At 35.9% G+C, this 24,193-nt stretch overlaps 1 protein-coding gene across 37 annotated transcripts in view; it reads left to right on the forward strand.

Moving 5' to 3' along the window:
• Positions 1-24,193, forward strand: part of RIMS2 (regulating synaptic membrane exocytosis 2) — a 765,294-nt gene that overhangs the window by 214,812 nt on the left and 526,289 nt on the right. The gene's annotated exons all lie outside the window — the stretch shown is intronic.

A 24,193-nucleotide genomic window follows, 5' to 3' on the forward strand; every position in this document is an offset into this window, starting at 1 on the left:
ATAGATTTACGTATGTTGAGCCATCCTTGTATCCCTGGGATAAATCTCATTTGGTCATGATGAATAATCTTTCTAATGTATTGTTGAATTTGGTTTGCTAGTATTGTGTTGAGAATTTTTGCATCAATGTTCATCAGTGATTTTGGCCTTTAGTTTTTTTGTTTTTCACTGTGTCTTTGTCTGATTTTGGTATCAGGGTCATAATAGCCTCATAGAATTAGTTTGGAAGTATTCCCTTCTTTATTTTTGGGAGTACTGTAAGATTGGTATTAGTTTTTCCTTAACTGTTTGGTAAAATTCAGCAATGAAGATATTGGATCCTGGGCTTTTCTTTGCTGGGAAACTTTTAATTATGGCTTTGATCTCATTACTTGTTCTTGGTCTAGCCAAGCTTTGGAGTTCTTCATGTTTGGATCTTGGTAGGTTGTATGTGTTTATGAATTTATCTATTTTTTCTAGGTTTTCCAACTTATTGGCATATTGGTGTTCATAGTAGCCTCTAATGATCCTTTGAATTTCTGCAATATCAATTTTAATATCTCCTTTTTCATGTCTGATTTATTTCAGTTTTCCTTCTTTTTTTCTTAGTCTGGCTAAAAGTTTGTTTATTTTGTTTACCTTTTCAAAATACTAACTTTGTTTTATTGATCTTTTGTATTTTTTCATTTTATTTTCATTTATTTCTAGTATGGTTTTTATTATTCTACTAATTTTGGGTTTGATTTTCTAGTTCTTTAAGATGCACTGTTTAAGTTTTTCTACTTTTTTGGTATTCGTTTATTGCTATGAACTTTCTTCTTAGTACTGCTTTTGCTGTACCCCATAGGTTTTGGTATGTTGTATTTCCATTTTCATTTGTTTCAAGAAACTTTTCAGTTTCCTTCTTAATTTGTTCATTGGCCTACAAGTCACTCAGGAGCATTGTTTAATTTCCTTGTGTTAATATGGTTAGTAAAATTCCTCTTGTTATTGATTTTTAGTTTTATTTCATTGTGGTCAGAGAAGATACTTAATATAATGTTGGTTTTTCTAGAATTTTTAGACTTGTTTTGTGGCCTAGCATATGGTCTATGCTTGAGAATGATTCATGTGCTGAGGAAAATAATGTATATTCTGTAGTTGTTGGATGCAGTGTTCTGTAATTATCTATTAGGTCCATTTGGACTATACTGCAGATTATGTTTGATGTTTCTTTGTTGACTGTCTGCTAGGATGATTTGTCCAGTGCTGAGAGTGGGGTGTTGAAGTCTTCAGGTTATCATTGTATTGTCGGTGGGTGGCAGGGGGGTTAGGTCTCTCTCTCTTTCTTTAGCTCTAGTAACATTTGCTTTCTATTTCTGAGTGCTCCAGTGTTGGGTGATTATATTTTTGCAGTTGTTATATGTATAGAGGACCTCTAATAATATTCGCTTTCTATTTCTGGGTGCTCCAGTGTTGGGTGATTATATATTTGCAATTGTTATATTCTTTTGCTGATTGACACCATTATCATTATATAATGACCTTCTTTGCCTCTTTTTATAGTTTTTGTCTTGAAATTTATTTTGTCTAAATATAGCTAACTTGTACACTTTAACCTAATTTCCCCACTTTTTAACTTTTGTTGTTTCTATTTATATCTTATTATACTGTCTTTGGAAATGTTTTGTAGTTACTATCTTGATAGATTCATCTTTTGGTCTTTCTGCTCAAGTTATGAGTAGTTTACACATCACAATTGCATTGGTATAATCTGTGTTTTTCTGTGTAGTTACCATTAGCAATGAGTTTTGTACCTTTGGATAATATTTTATTGCTCATTAACATTATTTTCTTTGAGAGAGAAGAACTCTAGTATTTTCTGTAGGACAGATCTGATGTTGATGAAATCTCTCAGCTTTATTTTGTCTGGGAAAGTCTGTATTTCTCCCTCATGTTTTAAGGATGTTTTCACTGTGTATTAGTTCATTTTTATGTTGCTGATAAATATGTATCTGAGCCTGGATAACTTATAAAGGAAAGAGGTTTAATTGACTCACAGTTCCATATGAGTGGGAGACCTCACAGTCATGGCAGAAGGCGAGGAGGAGCAAAGTCACATCTTACATGGATGGTGGCAGTCAAGAGAGAGCTTGTGCAGGGGAACTCCTCTTTATAAAACCATCAGATCTTGTGAGACTTACTCACTATCATGAGATCAGCATGGGAATGACGCACCCCATGATTCAGTTACCTCCCACAGGGTCCCTCCCATGACACATGGGAATTGTGGAAGCTACAATTCAAGGTGAGATTTGGGTGGGGACACAGCCGAACCATATCACACTGGATGTACTGTTCAAGGATGAAAGTTTGTTTTTTTTCTTTCCCACTTGAATGATGTCATGCCACTCTCTCCTAGTCCATAAGGTTTCCACTGGGAAGTCTGCTGCCAGACATATTGGAGCTCCATTCTATGTTGTTTTGTTTGTTTGTTTCTGTAGCTGAAAAGAAGCTTTTATCCTTGACCTTCAGGAGTTTGATTATTAAATGTGTTGAGGTAGTCTTCTTGGAGTTAAATTTTGGTATTCTAATCTTCTTGCACTTTAATATTGATAGCTTTCTGTAGGTATAGGAAGTTCTTTGTTATTATCCCTTTGAACAAACTTTCTAACTCTATCTCCTCTTTCAGGCCAATTAACTCCTAGATTTGCCATTTTGAAGCTATTTTCTAAATCTTGTAGTCCTGCTTTATTCTTTTTCATTATTTTTTCTTTTGTCTCCTATCACTGTGTTTATTCAAATAGGCTGTCTGCAAGCTCACTAATTCTTTCTTCTCTTTGATCAATTTTGCCATTAAGAGACTGATGCATTCTTCAGTATGTCAGTTGCATTTCCGAACTCCAGAATTTCTGCTTGATTCTTTTTTAATCATTTCAATCTCTTTGTTAAATTTATCTGATAGGATTCTGAATTCCTTCTCCATGTTATCTTGAATTTCATTGAGCTTCTTCAAAACAGCTATTTTGAATTTTCTACCTGAAAGGTCACATATCTGTCTCTCTTGTGCCTTTGTTTGTTTGGTGAAGTCATGTTTTCCTGGATAGTCTTGGTGCTTGTTGATGTTTGTTGATGTCTGGGCATTGAAGAGTTAGGTATTTATTGTAGTCTTCACAGTCTGGGGTTGTTTGTACTTGTACTTTCTTGGATAGGTTTTCCAACTATTCAAAGGGACTTGGGTGTTATAATCTAAGTTTTTGGTCACTGTAGCCATATCTATGTAAGGGGGCACCCCCAGCCCATTAATGCTGTGACTCTAACAGACTCACCTAGGTGCTGATGCCATGGTGGTCTTGGGTAAGATCTGGGAGAATTTCATGTATTACTAGGCAGAGACTCTTGTCTTCCCTTCGTTTCCCCCAAAGAAATGGAGTCTCTCTTTGTGCTGAGCTGCCTGGGGTTGTAGAAGGGGTGACACAAGCACTCCTGTGGTCTACACCACTGTGACTGTGCTACGTCAGATCCAAAGGCAGCAGAGCCCTGGCGGTTGCTTAAGGCCCATAATGACCACTGGTGAACATATCATCTATGTTCACTCAAGGCTCAAGGGCTCTATAGAAATCAGCAGGTGATTAAAGCCTGCCAGGCTTCCATCCTTCCTTTCAGTGTGGTAAGTTTCCCTCAGTCCTGGGTGGGTCCAGAGATATCATCTGGGAGCCAGAGCCTGGAGTTGGGAACCCTCAAAATCTACCTGGTGCTCTGTACTGCTGCAGCTGAGCTTGTATCCAAGCTGAAAGGCAAAATCTTTCCCACTCTTCCCTCTCCTTCCAAAGAGGACTTTCCCCTCATTGCTATCACTGCGGACCTATGGCCTCTACTACCTGGCTTCTGCTGATGTTCACTCAAGTACCAAGATCTTTTTAGTTAGCTTGTAGTGAATACTTCAAATCCGGAGTCTCTCCCTTCAGGGTAGTCGGCTCCCTTTTGACTCAGGGTAGGTCCAGGGTCAAGGAGTGAAGGCTTGGAAGTGGGACTCCATGAGCTCACTTGGTGCTCTACCACACTGTCACTGAGCTGGTACAGCTGCAAGACAAAGTCCTTTTTACTCTTCCCTTTCGTTTTCTCACGCAGCAGGAGTCTATTAACCACCATAGCCTGAAATGTGCTGAGTAACACCTGAGGGCACATGGCTCTGAGTCTCACTCAAGGCCCACAGCAAGTACTGCCTGGCTTCCACTGGTGTTTATTCTGGGTCCAAGGACCCTGTAGTCTGCAGGTGATGATTCCTGCCAGGACTGAGTTCTTCTATTCAAGGCAGTGGGTTCTCTTCTTGTCCAAGGTGTGTCTAGCAATGTTGTTTGGGAGCTAGAGCCTGTAATGGGGACTTCATGACTCTGCCTGGGACCCTGTTCTACTGTGGCTTAACTGGTATCCATGTTGCAAGACAAATCCTTTTTACTCTTCCAAGCAGAGGAATGAAATCTCTCCCAGTAGTGTGAGCTGCACTGCCTGGGGCTGGGGGAAAGGATGGTGCAAGCACTCCCCTTGCTACCTCAGCTGGTGTCTCACTTGGTTGCTTGCTCCCCAAGTTCACTGGCTTCAAGCCCAGCATAGCACCAGGACTTATCCAGGAATCATAGTCGTGGTGGCCTAGAATGACTTTCAAGTTTATTTAGTACCCCGGAACACTTTAGCACATGGTGATGAGGCTTGTCTGAACTCAGGTTCTCACTGCTGGGATGGGTGATTCCCTTCTGGCTAGGACTGGTCTAAATGCTGCTTCTGTGGGTAGTGGCTGAGTGCTGGCTGGTGTTGCTTTCCACTGTAACAGGTCAGCACTGAGTTCCAACGCTAAGTCCCATAATCACCGTTCTGTCCTTCCTCCAAACTCACAGATTCTGTTTCCACACTTCATGATTGCTGCTATGGACTTGGGGATGGGTGGTGTAGGTGATTTAAGACGGTCTTTTCTATCCTCTTCAGTTCCTCTTTTCTTAATACGTTGTTACAACCAGATACTGTGATAGCTCACCTGATTTGGGTTTTTATGATGGTGATTGTGGATAGTTGTTCAGTTTGGTGTTTCTACAGTGGGAATGATCACTGGAGGCTTCTATGTGGCCATCTTGCTCTACTTACCTCTCCTAAGAGTTTTTGTTTGTTCGTTTTTGTTTTTTTTAGACAGAGTCTCACTCTGTCACCAGGCTGGAGTCCGAGGCATGATCTCTGCTCACTGCAAGCTCTGTCTCCCGGTGGCATGATCTCTGCTCACTGCAAGCTCTGCCTCCCAGGTTCAAGTGATTCTCCTGCCTCAGCCTCCCAAGTAGCTGGGGCTATAGGCACACGCCACCACGCCCAGCTAATTTTTGTATTTTCAGTAGAGATGGGGTTTCACCATGTTGGCCAGGATGGTCTCAATCTCTTGACCTCGTGATCTACCCACCTTATCCTCCCAAAGTGTTGGGATTACAGATGTGAGCCACCACACCCAGTCTACAAGCTTTTTTAAAAGACATTTCTTTTAGTGCAAGTTTGCTAGGGATGAAATATTTCAACTTTTGTACATCTGAAAATGTCTTTATTTTATCCACATTTTTGAGGATATATTTTATGAATTTGTAATTCTAGGTTGAATGGTTCTCTTTTTTTTTTTTTTTTTTTTTTTTTTTTTAGTACTTTAAACATATTAGTATTTTTATTTCTTTTTTTGTCTTCTGAACTCCATTGTTTCTCAGGTGAAATAGTAGACACCCTCTGCTTGTTATTCCTTGTAAGGACTGGAGTATCTGCAGGTTTTCTCCCAACTCTCCTGCCTTGGCAACAGGTACTATATGCCTATTCCTGATAGAGTGTCTGTTTTAACATTTCTGCAGTTCTGTCATTTGCGGATGCTTTCATACTAAGTGCAAAGTCTAGCATGTCTGAAGAGTTCCTCAGATCTCTAGCTACATCTGCAAGCTTTGGTAGGCCTCTTGTGCCTATTTCTTTTTTGGTCAAGGGTTTCTCTCAGTTCCCATGATCATCCCTTAGTGGTAATGCATGTTTTCTACCTCTTATTATAAGGCCTGAAATACTGGAGGGTTCTTCTCTCAGTTTTCTAACCACACTTCTGTGCCACTGAAGAGCTGTCTCTCAGGTTTTCTGTCCTGTCACTAGTCTTTTTTATGAGCAGTTGGTAAGGGATCATGGAAAATAGTCACTAGGTGGGTTTAGATTCCCCTGTGTCTGGGGTTACAGGAATACTAACACTGCTATAGCAACCCACACTCAGTCTTTTCAACATTTGTTAAAAGTTCAGCCTATTTCTCCTCACATCTGTGGCAGCTTCCTCCTCTTCTCATTGCTCTGTTAGCGATGAAAGCTGCTTTGCTTTCTCCTCAGAGAGGCTTGTTATAATGTTGGTTTTCAGTTCAGTAAATTTCTTTTTGACCTTAGTACAGTGAAGGGCTCCAGAAAACAGGTTTTGTAGTTGAATCTGGCTGATTTTCATTGTTAAAGTGGGAGTGATGTTTTCTTGTTACTTTCTATAGCCTAAGCAGAAACAGACAAATGCCAATGAAAATATTTTTAATTTCCAGAAGTTTATTTCATATATGTTTAATCCTTTTTAGTGTTTTATTTACTCCTTTACATCATTAATAATTTTAAACATATTTATAATTTTTAATATGTTGTTCTTTTATTTGAAGTTCTTTTGGTTTTGATTCTATTTTTTATGGTTGCTGATGTTCATTCATAGTAGATTGTTCCACTCATGTGATTTATAATTTTCACCTGTGAACTTACTTTTGGAGGACCTCAATTCCTGGGAATCTTTGGCAGCCATTGTTGATGGTGTGTCCCTTAAGAGTTTTAAATTTTTCTTCTAAGTGTTTTCCTGGAATATTTGGCCTGGGATTAGTGTTCTTGATGATTTCAGGTTTCTTGGCTCGTGGACCAAGCTGCAAATTGTAAACCTGCATGTGAAGTACAGGACAATGTTCTGAATTATTGGGAGAGACGGTTTTTTGTTAGTCTAGAGTATAAGCAGAGACGTACTTCTTTGTGCTTTCTTTTGTCAGTAGATGAACTTTTTCTAGTTTATCTTTTCATTAAAGATACTGATTTTTAAATACCCTGGCTTTGTGCATCATCTTAGATTCGGCTCTTCAGCCTATGTAGTACTTAGGCTTTATTTTTAAATTCTGTGTTGTTCCTGCATAGGTATTAAAATCAAAATTACACAGTTGTCAGTTTATGAGCATAATATTCTGGTTTGAAATTCCATCTTCCGTTTTGGTACCTTGGCTTTTCTTTCTTTGCAGCTCAGCTTTTCATTTAATATAATTTGGGTTTTATAGCCATAGTAATTTTCAGAATATTTTAATGTGCAATCATGCTGGTTGTAATGTGAGTCAAAACTCAAGTCAAAATTTGAGTTCCTTGAAGTAACCCATGGCAATTAGAATATTTTTAGAGTTTAATTTCTGTTATATTGAGTTAAGCTGGAATTCTACAGAACAATGGATAATAGAAGTTTTTGACACCAAAGACCCATGGGGCTACATTTTAAAGAGGAGAACAGTACAACAACAAATAGCTAGTTCCATTTTGTCACTTGTATGAACAGACCTAACCAGTTTATTCGCTTGAACTTCTGCATGTTTTGAATCTATTCATTATGAGAAATAACTTATTCATATTTTTTACCCAAGTGAAGGGACACAAAACTATATTCTGGTATTAGTGAGAATATGGCCTTGATTTCTTTTACCCTTACCTTTAACTAATTTTGTTCTATTACGTCCAGTTATGAATTGGCTGGCAGGAATCTAAAAAACCTATTTCTCTTCATAGTTACTCACGTTTGGCTCAAGTTTAGTTCTCAACTGATTTTAATTGGAAAATTGGATTTTGTATGGAAAGAAAATTTTGGTTTGTTTTTGGGAGGACTTTAGGAATTCTGTAAGCATAATATAATGGCCTATAATTGAGTTTTGTCACTAAAAATGACACCTTCTCCATGAAGAGTTTTTCTTTCTTTTATTTTATACTAGGGTTGACATTTAGGTAGAACAGAATCTTCTAGACCTTTGTGAGCAGAAATGAATTGTGAATTATTGGGCTTGTTTTCCTCAGATCAGCCATCTATTTTATCTGTAGTATTAAGTGAAATTCCAAGAGTGAGAGAATAGAAGATGGGCTTTAAATATAATCTGTGTGCCACTATTTTCTAGATGTGTATTCTATGACATGTTTCCTTAGATATGTAATATGTATCTCAAACTTAATATGCATCCCTCTGAAAGCATTATTGGATGCTTTATTCCTTTAACCAAAAACCTCTAGGCATAATTTTTCCTTTCCTTTCCTTTTCTTTCTTTCTTTCTTTTTTTTTTTTTTGAGACAGAGTCTCACTCTGCTGCCCAGGCTGGAGTACAGGGGTACAATCTCAGCTCACTGCAACCTCCGCCTCCTGGGTTCAAGTGGTTCTCCTGCCTCAGCCTCCTGAGTAGCTGGGATTACAGGTGCATGCCACCATGCCTGGCTAACTTTTTTCTATTTTTAGTAGAGATAGGGTTTCATCATGTTGGCCAGGCTTGTCTCGAACTCCCAACCTCTGGTGATCCTCCCGCCTCGGTCTCCCAAAGTCCTGAGATTACAGGAGTGAGCCACTGTGCCCAGCCTGGAATAACTTAATTGGTCTCTTTGCTTCTTTTCTCCAAACTTTCATACATCTACTAGGATGGTATTTTTCAAAATGCAATCAGATCGTGTCATTTTCATTCTCACGTGCTTACTCACATAACTTCCTATTGGGGCACACAGGGAAGGCGAAACGCAATATGGCTTCTATCTTTCTAACATCTCCTACCATTCTTCCCCTCAGGTATTTCTGTTCCTGAAGCAACCAAGCCCTTTCCTACCTAAAGGCATTTACATATGTTGTTTCTTATACTTGGAATGAACTTCACCAGATTTTTACATGGCAAGCTCATTCTCATCTTTGATATAGTTCTCCTGTCATCATTTTACAGGATTTTTCTCTAACTACCCTCTGTAGGGTGTTACTTCTGTCAACATCACCTACTCTCGTCGTATCACTCTGATTTTTCTTGAAAGCACACTTACATAATTATTTTGTTTATATGTCTGTTTACTTGTTTATTGTGTATCTTCTCCACTAGACGATAAATTCCATGAGAATAGGAACATCTCTGTCTTCTTTAATACTTTGTTTCTAGTAAGTAGCATAGGGCTTGGTACACAGTAATATGTGTTCAATAATTGTTTATTAATATATAAATAATTCAGTGATTGAATGAAATAGATATTTCCTGATATCACTAATTTTATTCCCTGCCCTCGACCCAAAATGAGCAGATGAAATAAGAAAAAAAGACATAAAATGAGATCATTATTTTATTAAGTTATTGTATAACACATTATATACCCCAGATTGAAGTGGAAAGATTTTAAATTTCAGTCACTTTGATTTACACTTTGATATTATTTAAAATTTAAAAATTGTGTCAGGCATATCACTGGAACTTAGCTAAAACACTGGCTGCAACAGACCTGGTGATTTTTTTATCTGTTTACTTTATATTTGCTTTCTAACTTTTGATACAGTCATTTGAAATTAAGAGAACATAGAAAATAAAAATGAATAGTTCAATTAGATATTGTTACAATTATCTCTTTATCATGTATTACTCCTTCCTCAGTGTGCCTTCCAAGGGATTCCTTTTTCTGCTTCTCAGGGACCAATAGTTTCTAGGAGCAAAACATAACACTCAAGTGTAATAGAGTGCTCACTGGCTAGTCTATTTCTCTGTACCATAGACTAAGTCCTTAAGTGTCATCATTATATATCTTGGGGTCTATTTCACTTTTGAGGGCTGTTTTTATTATATTGGATGATGGAAATAGATTAAGATGCATATTTATAAATATGAACCTTGTCCTAGGCCCAGAAAGAATATCCACCCTTTGTACTTTAATTTAGAGTGGATGGGAAATGATTGGTTTAGATAAGTATTGTTTTATGCCAACATAGGAAGTTAAGATTCTGTTAGTGTTCAGTGATAAATAGCTTTTCATCTGTTGTCAGAATAGTCACTACTATTAAGATTGTGGGGCAGTGAAGAGAAAGGAGAGGAAGAATATACGTTGTTAATATGCCAAGTGGGAACGTGAAGTGTATTTTCCCACAGAAACAATTTTATAAATGGTGATTAAATAGAATATTAGTGGGTATTACTGCATAAGCCATGCTGACTTAACCTAGATGCCTGCTGACATCTTGGCAGTCAGATGGTAGAGAAGAGAAGAAATGCCTCAGTAGGCACCGCCTGGCTTATAGGACTTCTTGTAGAGGATAGCAATTTATGACTTTGCTAAGAAAATATTGTACCCTTTAGCTCAATGGAAGATGGTTATGGATTGGGGAACTTATCTAGTCTGGGGTTAGGAGATGGGTGGAGGAGGCTGAATATTATAAGCAGTAGCTGAGATGGCAGTTCTGACACTGATCTTAGAATATGTTTACTTCGAATCCTTAATTTAATTTTGAAAAACCTGTTACTTCATCACATATTTTTAAGATGACATCTAACATTTTCATTGTATGTTTAAGTGGTTGCAAAGGGTACAGATTCTAGCATATTATCAATATGACCTTTTACAGTAAAACTGTTACAGCCTCTTTAAAAATGTATCCAGTGGAATATAAATAGCATAGCAGTTTGATAACTTCAGTTAGCCTTAAAAATGAAACAAACACATGAACAAACTTTTTGTTTAACAATTGAAAGTTTTCTTTCCTTGTATTTTATTGAATTTTTATTTACGTTTCCTACACATGTAATATATTTTTTGCTAGAATTTTTAAAAAGATAACCTTTTTATATTTTTTCAACAAAATATATATATAAGTTGAAATTAAACATTTTAAGAATTTCAGTGACCATAAGTCTTAAAGTTTTGAAAAATATCTATTGGATTGAGTTTAATTGTAATAATTATTAATACACAATTGTTTAAAATAAGTGCAAATTTTCATTACAAGTAATTAAATATAAGACACAAAATTTTACTAGAAATTCACTTCTTAATGAGACAAAAGGGACTGGTTTTCTTTCAAAATTGTTCATAAATCCATGGACAAATATTACTTAGTACAGACCCAGATAGAATTCAGCATCGATTCTATTTCTGTTTCCTTCATTTTTATAGATGCAAATGCTGAGGAAATATGTTCACATTAATGACTAGATGTGAATAGAAGGAGTTTGGTTAAAACAATTCGCTCAATTCTTTGAACTCTTTCCAAATTATGTGAACAAAATTATAGTAATCGATCATCACAAATTATTTTTAATTATATATCAGCTGACTATTAATTTAGGTTTTTCCTCAACTTGTTGAAAGCAAATAATTGAAAATACCAGGCTTGCAAAATGATTTGTTACCCAGTTGGTGAGTCATTCTGTCTGTTTCTGGGACTTATACCAAAAAAGCTGTACCAAGACTTATCAAATGACTATTTAAACTTCACCATCCTTTCACTTAGGGGCACCTTGTTTAAGCCAATATACTAAAAAGGATTTGGAAAATGCTAATTTTAGTGTCCCTGCCAATTACAATTACTATTGATAAAGTTATTTTGCCTTTTCACATGCTTTAAGTTATTTTTATAAGTATCTTAGAATTGTATATTTAGCTTTGAGTTTATAGAAAATGTGAAACATGTGAGCTAATTGCTAAAGCTCGTCCTGTTGTCAAACCAATCAGCCACAGGAAACTGTCAGAGAAAGTCTTACTTTACTTTGCAATTTAAATAAGTATGTTAATACAGATCATCTGAGAATGTGATTACGTAATGTGACAAAAGCTATGTATGAGTGCACCCTGTTTACTTACTCACCACTTGAAAAAATTCAATATTATGTGTATTAATGCTGTATTAATAATAGTTCCCATGTTAATGGTAGCATCTGATACTCCAATCAGGACTCAACTTTTTAAGAACAGTTTGTTTATGAACATGAATGCTTTCAATGTAGGCTTTAAAGTATAGGTGTTATCCATTAGGCTATTTCTTATGATTATCCACTGAGTCAACTCAATTCTTGAGATGAATATATAAAGATCCTGAAGATCCTTATATATTTAGCCAACTAAAACCAAAACAACCCAAATGTGAGTATTCACAGTTTTGAATTCTCTTAACTAGTGGATTCCTGGGCAAGTCTCTTGTATGTGCCATCATTGCATCAAATATGTTATTTTTGTTATGATTGCAAATGACTGGAACCATATGTACATAATGAGTCTGTAAGTAATATCTTCTGTCTACCATTACTTTTGCCACAATCTGAATAATGCCTCCTGCAGTTTTATAAACTCTACAAAGTTTAATGATATCTGTAAGGGTTTAATACAATTGCACTGATAGACTTATCAGGCAACATCCTTTTAGCTTTTCACTTTTGTAGCGGACACAATAACCCTTTTGGTCATATAAGATTTCCTAGCTTTAGTAGTAAGCAATATTAATTTATAAAAGCTCTCCAAAGCCAGTCTTGAGTAACTGCTTGTAAGTTGCTAATACCATCTGTTTTCTTATAATGTGAATAGTTTTCTTTAGGGTTTGAATGTTTTGCCAATAAATGATGCTTCAAGAGAGATGGTTTCATACTGTTTCCTTTGACAACAATGTCTCGAGAGCAGAATCTCTCAGGGGTCCTCTGGAGCAGTGCATTCTTTCATAATTAGGAGTCACTTTCCCAGGAAGATTATATGTCTGAGGACATTATCTTACATATACTCATACCGTTCTTCTTAATGCTTTATGAATTCTAACAAATTTCAAGTTATTAAATAGCACTAGTTTATTATTAGATAGCATACCATGAACAGGCTTTTTAAAGTCTGATCTACATTATTAGCAATTAAGATATTTTTATAAAGATGTCAGTTAAAAATAATAATCTCAACTGCTCCTTACCCTCAAATTATATTTCCCAGTATTAGTGGAAATAGAATTAAGTTCTTTTTATGCCCTCTTCCAAAATTTGTTTAGCAAGTACCTTGTTTTAGTCATGGGTGTATAACTGTAGCATCACTAATGTTCTCTGGACACAGAAGAAAACTCTGCACCTTTAATAAGCAAGTACTTTTGTTAGATGTTGACACAACTCCATTTATGTCAATATCTAACCTACAAATGCATTCTGTATTTCATGTATATAACAGGAATCAGCCACATATTTCTGTCTTTTCAAGATATTTGGCAATTGACTATAATGAATACTTTAGAGATCTATTGAGAAACTAAGTTAAGAAAATTATGATGACTGCAGAATTATTGCCAGATAAATTTGTTTATCTGCATTTTCTATTCCATTGGGTTAACAGTGTCTGATTTGAAAATATTCTTTAAAAATTGATAACTCTGGATTATTAGGATGAAAAAACCCACATTATAGTTTACTCAGCTATCAAGATCATTTAAAAATGACATAACTGAGCTGAAGTTTCTTTTTGTCATCTCCTATAATTAGCATCTATATTTCTTTATTACTTGTCTTACGATTTTATTGATATCACAGATTCTTTTGTTTACATTTATATTGTAAACATATATTAATTTATGCTCTATGGAAGTATTTGAGAAAACCTGGTTTTATTTGGTCAGATAGTATGCAAATTTAAAGAGAATGAATCTAAAACTTCCCCATTAAGTATAATCTTTAACACAGTGTTTTGATATGTAATCTTTACCATCCTAAGGAAATGTCCTTTTATTCCTATTTCTGTTACCAAGTTAAAGAAATACACTTGTATTTCTAGAAAACTTGTATTAGAAAACTAGAAAGTTTTCTAATAATTACTTTAAGACATAAATGGGGTTGACCTTTATTAAATGCTTTTTCTTCATTGATTGAGAGAATCATATGTTTGTTTTTCTCCTTTAGTCTATTAGTATGTTGAAGTACATTTGAATTGGATCATCCTTACATTCAAGGAGTTAAATAGTATTAATTATAATATGATAGGTTTCCTAGTTGTGTAGGATTTTTTGTTGTTTTTTGTTTGTTTGTTTTTTGAGATGGAGTGTCGCTCTGTTGCCAGGCTGGAGCGCAATGGCAGGGTCTTGGCTCACTGCAACCTCTGCCTCCCAGGTTTAAGTGATCCTTTTGCTTCAGCCTCCCGAGTAGCTGGGACTACAGGCATATGCCACCACGCCCAGCTAATTTTTGTATTTTTAGTAGAGATGGGGTGTCACCATGTTGGCCACGATGGTCTCAATCTCTTAACCTTGTGATCCGCCCGCTTCAGCCTCCCAAAGTGCTGGGATTACAGGCATGAGCCACTGTGCCCGGCCAGGAGTTTTATATTTAAGTTTTCACTTATGTTTTGGCTCCAAATATATGTCAGTGGAATTGGTATGTGCTTTGCTTATCTTGTGTCAAAATTATATTATTTTCATAAAATGAGCTGTATGGCTTTAGTTTTTAAAATTTAATTTTATGGAACAATTTACATAAGATACAAATTAATCGTTCCTGAAAAGTTTAGTAGGATTCACCTGCAAAACTAGCAATTTTTATATGTACTCTACTGATATGCCTTCAGCTCATTCCAAATGGTACCTGCAAATGGTTCCTGAACATAACAATAGCATCCTGTACCTCTATGCCTAAGGGCATTTTATGGCCAAGGAACAGGCCTAACCTAAAGAGGAGAGACAGGCATGCCAATGAGCTAACATATAAATACCCCAGACCCCTTGCTCCTCAGTGGGTTGATTCTGAGAAGGTCTCATCATGGCCAAACTTTGCCCCTAGAAATAATCTACTCTTTAATTGACATCTATTGGCTTTCCTCCCTTTCACGTTTCACTTCTCCACTCTGACTATACTTTTTTGGATTGTCATTCAAATAAACTTCTTTGCATCATATGTTAGGCTCAGGATCTGCTTGTAGAAAAGCCTGAAATAATACAAAAGCCATCTGGGCCTAATATTTTCTGTAGAAAAGCTACATTAAAACCTTTTTTAATTGAGATATTTATATAGTAAAATTAACTACTTTAAAGTATATAAGTTAGTGGTTTTTAGTACCTTAACAGTGTCATGCAACCATCACAATTTGTCCAATTCCAGAACATTTTCATCACCATCTTCCCAAAAAACCCCTGTACCCATTAGTAGACACTCCCTTACTTCCCTATACCCCTGCAATCACTAATCTACTTTCTTCTTCTATGGGTTTATCTATACTGCACATTACATATTATGCTTTTAGGGTTCATCTGTGTTGTGGCAAGAGTTAGTACTTTGTTCCTTTTTATGGCTGAATTATATTTTATTGTATGGATATACCACATTTTGTTATTCATTCATCAATTGAAAGACACTTTTGTTGTTTATACTTTTTGGCTCTTGTGAATAATGCTGCTGTGCACATTCATTTGTAAGTTGTGTAAACATTGTTTTCAATTATCTTGGATATTACCTAGGAGTGGAATTCCTGGGTTATATGGTAATTCTATGTTTAAGTTTTTGAGGAACTACCAAGTTGTTTTTCACAGTAACTATATCATTTTACATTCCCACCTACAATGTACAAGAGTTACAGGATCCTCACATCTTCACCAATACTTATTTTCTGTTCTTTTTAAAAAATGATACATATTTCAGTGGATATGAAGTGGTATCTCATTGTGGCTTTTGATTTGCATTTTCCAGTGACTAAAGACATTGAACATCGCTTCTTGTGCTTCTTGGCCATTTGGATATGTTCGTGCAGAAATATTCAAGTCCTTTGCCCATTTAAAGTTGGGTTGTTTGTCTTTTTATTGTTGAGTTTTAAGAGTTCTTTATATATTTTGGATGCCAGACCCTTATCAGATATATAATTTGCAAATATTTTTTCTTATTCTATGGGTCATCTTTTCATTTTCTTGAAAATGTTTTTTTTTTTTTAATGAAGTCCAATTTATCTATTTTTTTTGGTTGATTGTTCTTTTGGCATAATATCTAAGAAACAGTGCCTAAACCAAGGTCATGAAGATTTATTCCTATTTTTTCTTTAATAATTATATAGTTTTAGTTCTTACATTGAGGTCTTTGGTCCATTTTACGTTAATTTTTGTGTATAGTATGAGTTAGGGGTCCAACTTCATTGTTTTGCATGTGGATATCAAGTTGTTCCAGTGCCATTTATTGAAAAGACTATTCCCATTGAATGATCTTGGCTCCCTTGTTGAAAATCAGTTAACCATAGATGTACGGGTTTATTTCTGAACTCTCAATTCTATTCCCTTGATCTGTATGTCTATCTTTATTCCAGTATCTCACTGTCATTATAACTGTAGCTTTGTAGTAAGTTTGAAATCAGGATATCTGAATTGTATAAGAGGTCTCTGATACCTTATTAGTTCCTACTGGTATATTTTAAAGAGTAGCTGTATTTATTTTATTCTATTTTATTTTTAACTTTTAAGTTCAGGGGTACATGTTCAGGTTTGTTACATAGGTGGACTTGTGTCATGGGGGTTCATTGTGCAGATTATTTCATCACTCAGATATTAAGCCTAATGTCCATTAGTTGTTTTCCTGATCCTCTCCCTCTTCCCACCCTGCAGCCTCTGAAAGGCCCCAGTGTGTGTTGTTCCCTTCTATGCATTCATGTGTTCTCATCATTTAGTTCCCACTTTTTTTTTTGAGACGGCGTCTTGCTCTGTCGCCCAGGCTGGAGTGCAGTGGTGCCATCTGGGCTTACTGCAACCTCTGCCTCCCGGGTTCAAGCGATTCTCCTGCCTCAGCCTCCCGGGTAGCTGGGACTACAGGTGCCACCACGCCCCGCTAATTTTTTGTATTTTTAGTAGAGACTGGGTTTCATTATATTAGCCAGAATGGTCTTGATCTCCTGACCTCGTGATCTGCCTGCCTTGGCCTCCCAAAATGCTGGGATTACAGGAGTTCCCACTTTTAAGTGAGAACATGTGGTATTTTGTTTTCTGTTCCTGTGTTAGTTTGCTAAGGATAATGGCCTCCAACTCCATCCGTGTCCCTGCAATGGACATGATCTTGTTCTTTGTTACACCTGCATATTACTCAGTGTGGTACGTGTACCAGATTTTCTTTATTCAGTCTATCATTGTTGGGGATTTAGGTTGATTCCATGTCTCTGCTATTGTGAATAGTGCTGCAGTGAACATGTGTGCATGTGTCTTTATAATAGAATGATTTATATTCCTTTGGATATATACCCAGTAGTGGGATTGCTGGGTTGAATGGTATTTCTGACATTAGGACTTTGGGGAATCACCACACTGTCTTCTACATTGGTTGAACTAATTTACACTCCCACCAGCAATGCATTTTCTCCAGTACCTCAAAAACTAGTTATATTTAAACTGTTCTTCTGAAATGTAATTATATGTTGTTAAGAGTATTATACATAGAAATGGATATTTATCCAGAATAAATAAATGTGTCTACCTCCCAATAAAAGACCTAGTAAGGTTTTAAAATCAGTTGGGATAAATCAAAAGTATACCTCAGTTGAACAAATCTGGAAACTTCTGAGATAAGCAATACAGATTATATTTTCATTTAAATATTTAATTTTAATGCACATAAAATTATCTTAAATATTTTGTTTCTGTGTTTTGAATTTTATTAAAAGTATTTTTATTAAAAATATATTTTATAATAAATATAAATAATAAAGTTCTTAAATGTTTGTTTATTTTTTTCTTAAAGACACTTTCATGAAAGCACATAGTATTTAGATTGTAGAAATTTTCTAAGCACATATATTTTAAAGATAGTAATGTATAATTGTTATATACCTATAGTTAATATACTAATTCACTAATTTTTTGAACACATTTTGGTGTTTTTTTAGGAACCTGGAAAATAGTAGTGAACTAAAACAAACGATTCTTACCTTCCAGAGAATATATTCTAATTAGGAGGTGCAGACAACAAATGAGATAAATAGTATTAGAAATTGTAAGTGACTTTGAGAAAGTGAAAATGAATATATTTTTAATTTTTGTGGCCATAAAAAGTGATAATTGAGCTTGAAAGGGATGAGGGAGTTAGTGCTGCATATGTTTAGAGGAAAGGCAGTCTAGAAGGACGTAACACTAAGTATGGTACAAACAATAAGACCCTATGGTGGGAGCATGCTTGAAATGTTGGAAGAAGAGTGATGAACCCAGTGGATGGCCAGGGCAGAGCAAGTGAGCATGGAGCAGAGAAGCAAAAAATGGTAAGAGACAGGTTTGGGGAGTGAGACTGTAAATAACTTTTTGGGTCATTGTAAGGACTTTGGCATTTATTTGGAGCAAAACAGGATGTATTAAAATGTTCTGACCAAAAAAAAAAAAAAAAAAACCCCAAAAAACCTAATATGACCTGATCTTACTCACATTTTAACACATTTTAAAAGGCTTACTTTGATAGTTTTGTTAAGATACATTAGTGGAGATACGAAAAGAATGGAAGCTGGAAGATTAGTTATGAAGAAATAATGTATATGAGAGATACGTGGTGACTTAGGCTAAGGTAATTGTGGTGGAGGTAGTGAGATGTCATCTTTGTGGATATATCTTAAAAGTGTAATAAGAGATTGTCTGATGAAATATATGTAGGATATCAGAGAAAAATATTACTCCCAAGATTTTTGGCCTGAGGCAAACTGGAAGAATGGTAAGTTGCCATTAACTGCTATGGGTAAGACTGCAGATGGAGCAATTTCCTTGTGAAGGTCTGAAATTCACTTTTGGACTTGTTACGTTTGAGATAAATCAAAATACAAGTATACTGAAGCTTAGATATAAATGAGGTTGTGTTTTTAATTTTGTGCTGTGGTAGTGTTGTGATATAGTTTATCTTAGAATAGTAAATCCTCCTTGGTAGGCAAAGTTGGACTTGTCTTGCATTTGGAGTAGGTCAGATGACTATACCTGATTAGTGATGCTATTGCTTTTTAGCAGTACAGGAGAAAGAAGCACACTTCGCAAAGGGAAGTTCATATATTAGTCCATGGCTTCTAGAAATTTATTTGCAAGAAATCATGGAGGATCTCAAATAGTTTTATTCATTAACCTTAAAGTTTTCAAGAATTAGCAGGGTGTGGTGGCTCACACCTATAATCCCAGTACTTTGAGAGGCTGAGGCAGGCAGATTCCTTGAGTCTAGGAGTTCAAGACTAGACTGGGAAACATGGTGAAACCCTGTCTCTACAAAAAAAAAAAAAAAAAAAAAAAAAAATTAGCTGAATATGGTGGTGTGTGCCTGTAGTCCCAGCTACTTGAGAGGCTGAGGTGGGAGGATTGCTTGAACCTAAGAAGTTGAGGCTGCAGTGAGCCGTGATCAATCACACCACTGCACTCCAGCCTGAGCAACAGAATGAGACCCTGTCTCACATACATACATACATACATACACACACACACACGTACATACATACCAGTGGGAATCTGAGAAACGGGTGAATGAAGCTTTATATCCTCAACTTTTTTCTCTGAATTAACATTCCTTTTTTAAAAATTTCTTCTCTCCAAGGTTGTTCTGGTGATTTCCATATAACCAAATTTCATTGCTATTTCACCATCATTGCCTCTAGTTTACACCTTCAATTCTCTTCAATTCATATGAAGCATCGTCGTCTTTACCATCTGTTAATCTTTATATAATTATGTCTGGTCCTTTGTCTTTTATAATTTATCCTCTTCAGAAATTTTCGTGTTCCAATCACCATTTTAAATGAAACCTTCTATGTGAATATACTTCCTTTTTTTTTTTTTTTTTTTTTTGGAGACAGTTTTACTCTTGTTGTGCAGGCTAGAGTGCAATGGCGTGAGCTCAGCTCACCGCAACCTCCGCCTCCCAGGTTCAAGCAATTCTCCTGCCTCAGCCTCCCGAGTAGCTAGGATTACGGGCATGCGCCACCACCCCCAGCTAGTTTTGTATTTTTAGTAGAGACGGGGTTTCTCCATGTTGGTCAGGCTGGTCTCAGACTCCCGACCTCAGGTGATCTGCCTGCCTGGGCCTCCCAAAGTGCTGGGATTACAGGCGTTAGCTACCGTGCCTGGCCATATGCTTTCTAATTTTTTTTTTTTTTTTTTTAGATGGGGTCTCGCTCTGTCACCCAGGCTGTAGTGCCGTGGTGCGATCTTGGGTCACTGTAAGCTCCGCCTCTCGGGTTCACGCCATTAGCCTGCCTCAGCCTTCCGAGTAGCTGGGACTACAGGCACCCGCCACCACGCCCAGCTAACTTTTTTGTATTTTTAGTAGAGACGGGGTTTCACCGTGTTAGCCAGGATGGTCTCGATCTCCTGACCTCGTGATCCGCCCGCCTCGCCCTCCCAAAGTGCTGGGATTACAGGTGTGAGCCACCACGCCCAGCCACTTTCTATTTTAAGAAAAACTAAACTCTCTTTTCATTTTTTAAACCATGATTTTACTTTAATATTTTTAATTTTGGGGGTACATAGTAGGTGTATATATTTATGGGGAACATGAGATGTTTTGATAGAGGCATACAATGTGAAATAAGCTGTATTGGTCCGTTCTCATGTTGCTATGAAAAAATACCTGAGGCGGGATGTAAGTCTGTTTTCATGCTGCTGATAAAGTCATACCCAAGACTGGGTAATTTACAAAAGAAAGAGGTTTATTGGACTTACAGTTCCATGTGGCTGGGGAGGCCTCAACAATCATGGCGGAAGGTGAAAGGCCCATCTCACATGGGGGTAGACAAGAGAAGAGAGCTTATGCAGGGAAACTGCCCTTTTAAAAACCATCAGATCTCTTGAGATTTATTCTCTGTCAGGAGAACAGCACGAGAAAGACCTGCTCCCATGATTCAATCACCTTCTACTGGGTCCCTCCCACAACACATGGGAATTCAAGATGAAATTTGGGTAGGGACACAGCCAAACCATATCACTGGGTAATTTATAAAGACAAGTGGTTTAATTGACTCACAGTTCCACTTGGCTGGTGAAGCCTCAGGAAACTTACAATCATGGCGGAAGACATCTCTTCACAGGGCGGCAGGAGAGAGAATGAGTGCCAGCAGGGGACATGCCTGGCACTCATTCTCTTATAAAACACACACTTATAAAACCATCAGATCTCCTGAGACTCATTAGCATGGGAACAGCATGGGGTAAACCGCTCCCATGATCCAGTGATTTCCACTTGGTCCCATACTTGGCACGTGGGGATGATTACAATTCAAGGTGAGATTTGGGTGGGGACACAGAACCAAACCGTGTCATAAACACATCATAATGAATGGGGTCTCCATCCCCTCAAATATTTATCCATTGAGTTGCAGACAATCCAGTTACATTCTTTAAGTTATTTAAGATGAAATGACTTATAGTTTTGTAATTTAAGCATCATAACTGGCAAATTCTTTTATATAATGGAAAAGAAAACTGTCAACTGATAGTATATTTGGTTGTATTTATGTCTTGTTTAATCTTTGAATCAGTAAATATGTGATGGAAAATAATTCTTCTAATTAATATCACCACATTTTCTAATGGGGAATTATGATACTTTTCAACTGATTCTTTTTCTTTTACTGAAGTTACTAAATTTTTAATGAAAATGTTTTGTTTCTTAGGGGAAGAAATAGGTTAACAATGTAATACCAATATACAGTGAATCAAGTTGGGCCATATTGAACAAAGTACTATAGCACAGACTAGTGGGAAAACTTAATAACTGCAAAAATGTTCCATTTCCTTAATCTTGTAGGATATACCCACTGTTTTAACAGCTGTCTTAAAAAAAAAATTGAAGGAATTTAAGCTTAGAAGCAATTCTGAATTAAAATAAGATTTTTAAATTTTACATTTATTATGAAGGCAACAATGACCTATTCTGATAATAATCAATAAACAAATGCTTCTCAATGACTAATTTACTTTGGAAAGCACTCCTAGTTTTTTTGATAAAATTTCATTTAGAACAGAACATTTATAAAATGAATTTTATACTCCCACTGCTTCACAAGAAAAGGCCTGAAAATAAGCTATATTGTATTTGCAAAATTATATTTGTGTGAAAATTTAGTAATTCTCAATTAACTGATATATTTATGTCAAATGCACATTTACTTCCAGTGTGATTATAAGTATCAATAAATATGTCCATTAGGTTCAGCTAACCTTCCTTCACTCCTAGTTGGACATTCCTACTGTTTTTCCTTACCCTTCATTTTAAAATTTTGAAATATTTCAAATATATCAAAACCATTTAGAGAGTAATACCAATTATATGTATCTTAATATTTTGCTATAGTATTTGTTTTGTATTTTTTTAGGAGTACAACAATTATTTTAAATACTTATTCCATCCATGTTTTTATTTGTATACTTTATGCTTATAGACTTGTAAACCATATATATTACTATTTTACAAGGTTTTTAGTTTTATATTATATTATCATACTATCTATGTTTTTCTGAAACTTGCTTTCTTTATCTCTATATTTTGAGAATTGTCTCAAAATTTAGATTTGTCTAAATCTAATTCCTTCTGAATGTTGAATATAATTCTGTTGCATGAATATGCTACAGTTTATGCATTGTCATGCTGATGTAGGTTATCTAATTTTTTTTGTAAAGTTGACAGTGCTCAATGAACATCTCTGTTAATGGCTTCTTGTGGTTGCTTGAGAATTTCTCTAGGGTAGAAGTAAGATTTCTAGATCATAAAGTATAGATAGCTGTTTTCAGTTTCACTAGATACTGCAGAATGGCTCTCTAAACTGGTAGAAATAATTTACATTCTTGAGGGGAATGTTTGCAGTGGTTGCTTTACTTCTCCAGTTTTTGATGTCAGAATTACGAATGTTGCCAAACTGATGAGTGTGAAATGTTAACTAATTGATTTAATTTTGCATTTTCTGACTGATGATATTAAGCACCTATTTATTAAGCACCTGTATATAGTCCAGTTGGGCTTCTTTGTGGAATTACATACTCATTCCTTGACCTAGTCTTTTTCTTATTAAACTATGGGAATTCTTCGTATACTCAAAATAAATATCCTTTGTTAACTCTATATTGCGATAAAACTCCTCCCAGATTGCGAGAGAAGTTTTTTACTCTTTTTACTTTATCATATTATTTTACTATTCGAAAGTGTTAAAAAACCTTAATGTAATAAAAAATTTCAGTTTATTATAGTTTGTGCTTTTTGTATCTGGGTCAAGAAATCTTCTGTTTTCCTTATTTCATAACGATTTTCTGGATGTTTTTTTCTAAAAGCTTTGAAGTTTTGCCTTTCATGTTTCAGTGTTTAATCCATTTGAAATTGATTTTTTGTATATGGTGTGAGGTCAGAATCTCTTTTTTTTCCTAAAATGAGACAATCAGTTGTCCCAGCCATATAAATTTGATAGTGCGTTGTTTCTCCACTGATTTGTAAGGTCAACACTGATGTATATGAGAGTCTGTTTCTGGAGCTTTTATTATGTTGCATATTCTAGTTAGCATCTGTCAACTAATTCCACACCACCTTAATTTTTGTCACTTTACATAAGAAGAGCAGGTCCACTTTAAACTGCTATTTCTCTTGAGAACTATCATGATTCTTCTTGTCTTTGGTTCTTTCATGTTTATTTTATAATCAGCATGATAAAATCTGTGGAAAACAGGATAGGAGTTTTGATTAAAATTGCATTGAATTTTATAGATTTAATTTGGGCAGACTGACATCCTTTTAGTATTTGTTCTAGTCATGCCAAAATAGTAAATCTCTCCACTTATGTAAGTTCTCTTTCAGGGCTTTCAATGAAGTTTTATAGTTTTAATTTTTTTAAAATTATTATTATACTTTAAGTTCTAGGGTACATGTGCACAGCATGCAGGTTTGTTACATAGGTATACATGTGCCATGTTGGTTTGCTGCACCCATTAACTCGTGATTTACATTAGGTGTTTCTCCTAATGTTATCCCTCCCCCTGCCCCCCACCCCCTGACAGGCCCTGGGGTGTGATGTTCCCGGCCCTGTGTCCAAGTGTTCTCATTGTTCAATTCCCAGCTATGAGTGAGAACATGTGGTGTTTGATTTTCTGCCCTTGGGATAGTTTGCTCAGAATGATGGTTTCCAGCTACGTTCATGTCCCTGCAAAGGACAGGTACTCATCCTTTTTTATGGCTGCATAATATTCCATGGTGTATATGTGCCACATTTTCTTAATCCA

This window comes from Chlorocebus sabaeus, chromosome 8 (assembly GCF_047675955.1).
Source record: "Chlorocebus sabaeus isolate Y175 chromosome 8, mChlSab1.0.hap1, whole genome shotgun sequence".
Taxonomy (NCBI): domain Eukaryota; kingdom Metazoa; phylum Chordata; class Mammalia; order Primates; family Cercopithecidae; genus Chlorocebus; species Chlorocebus sabaeus.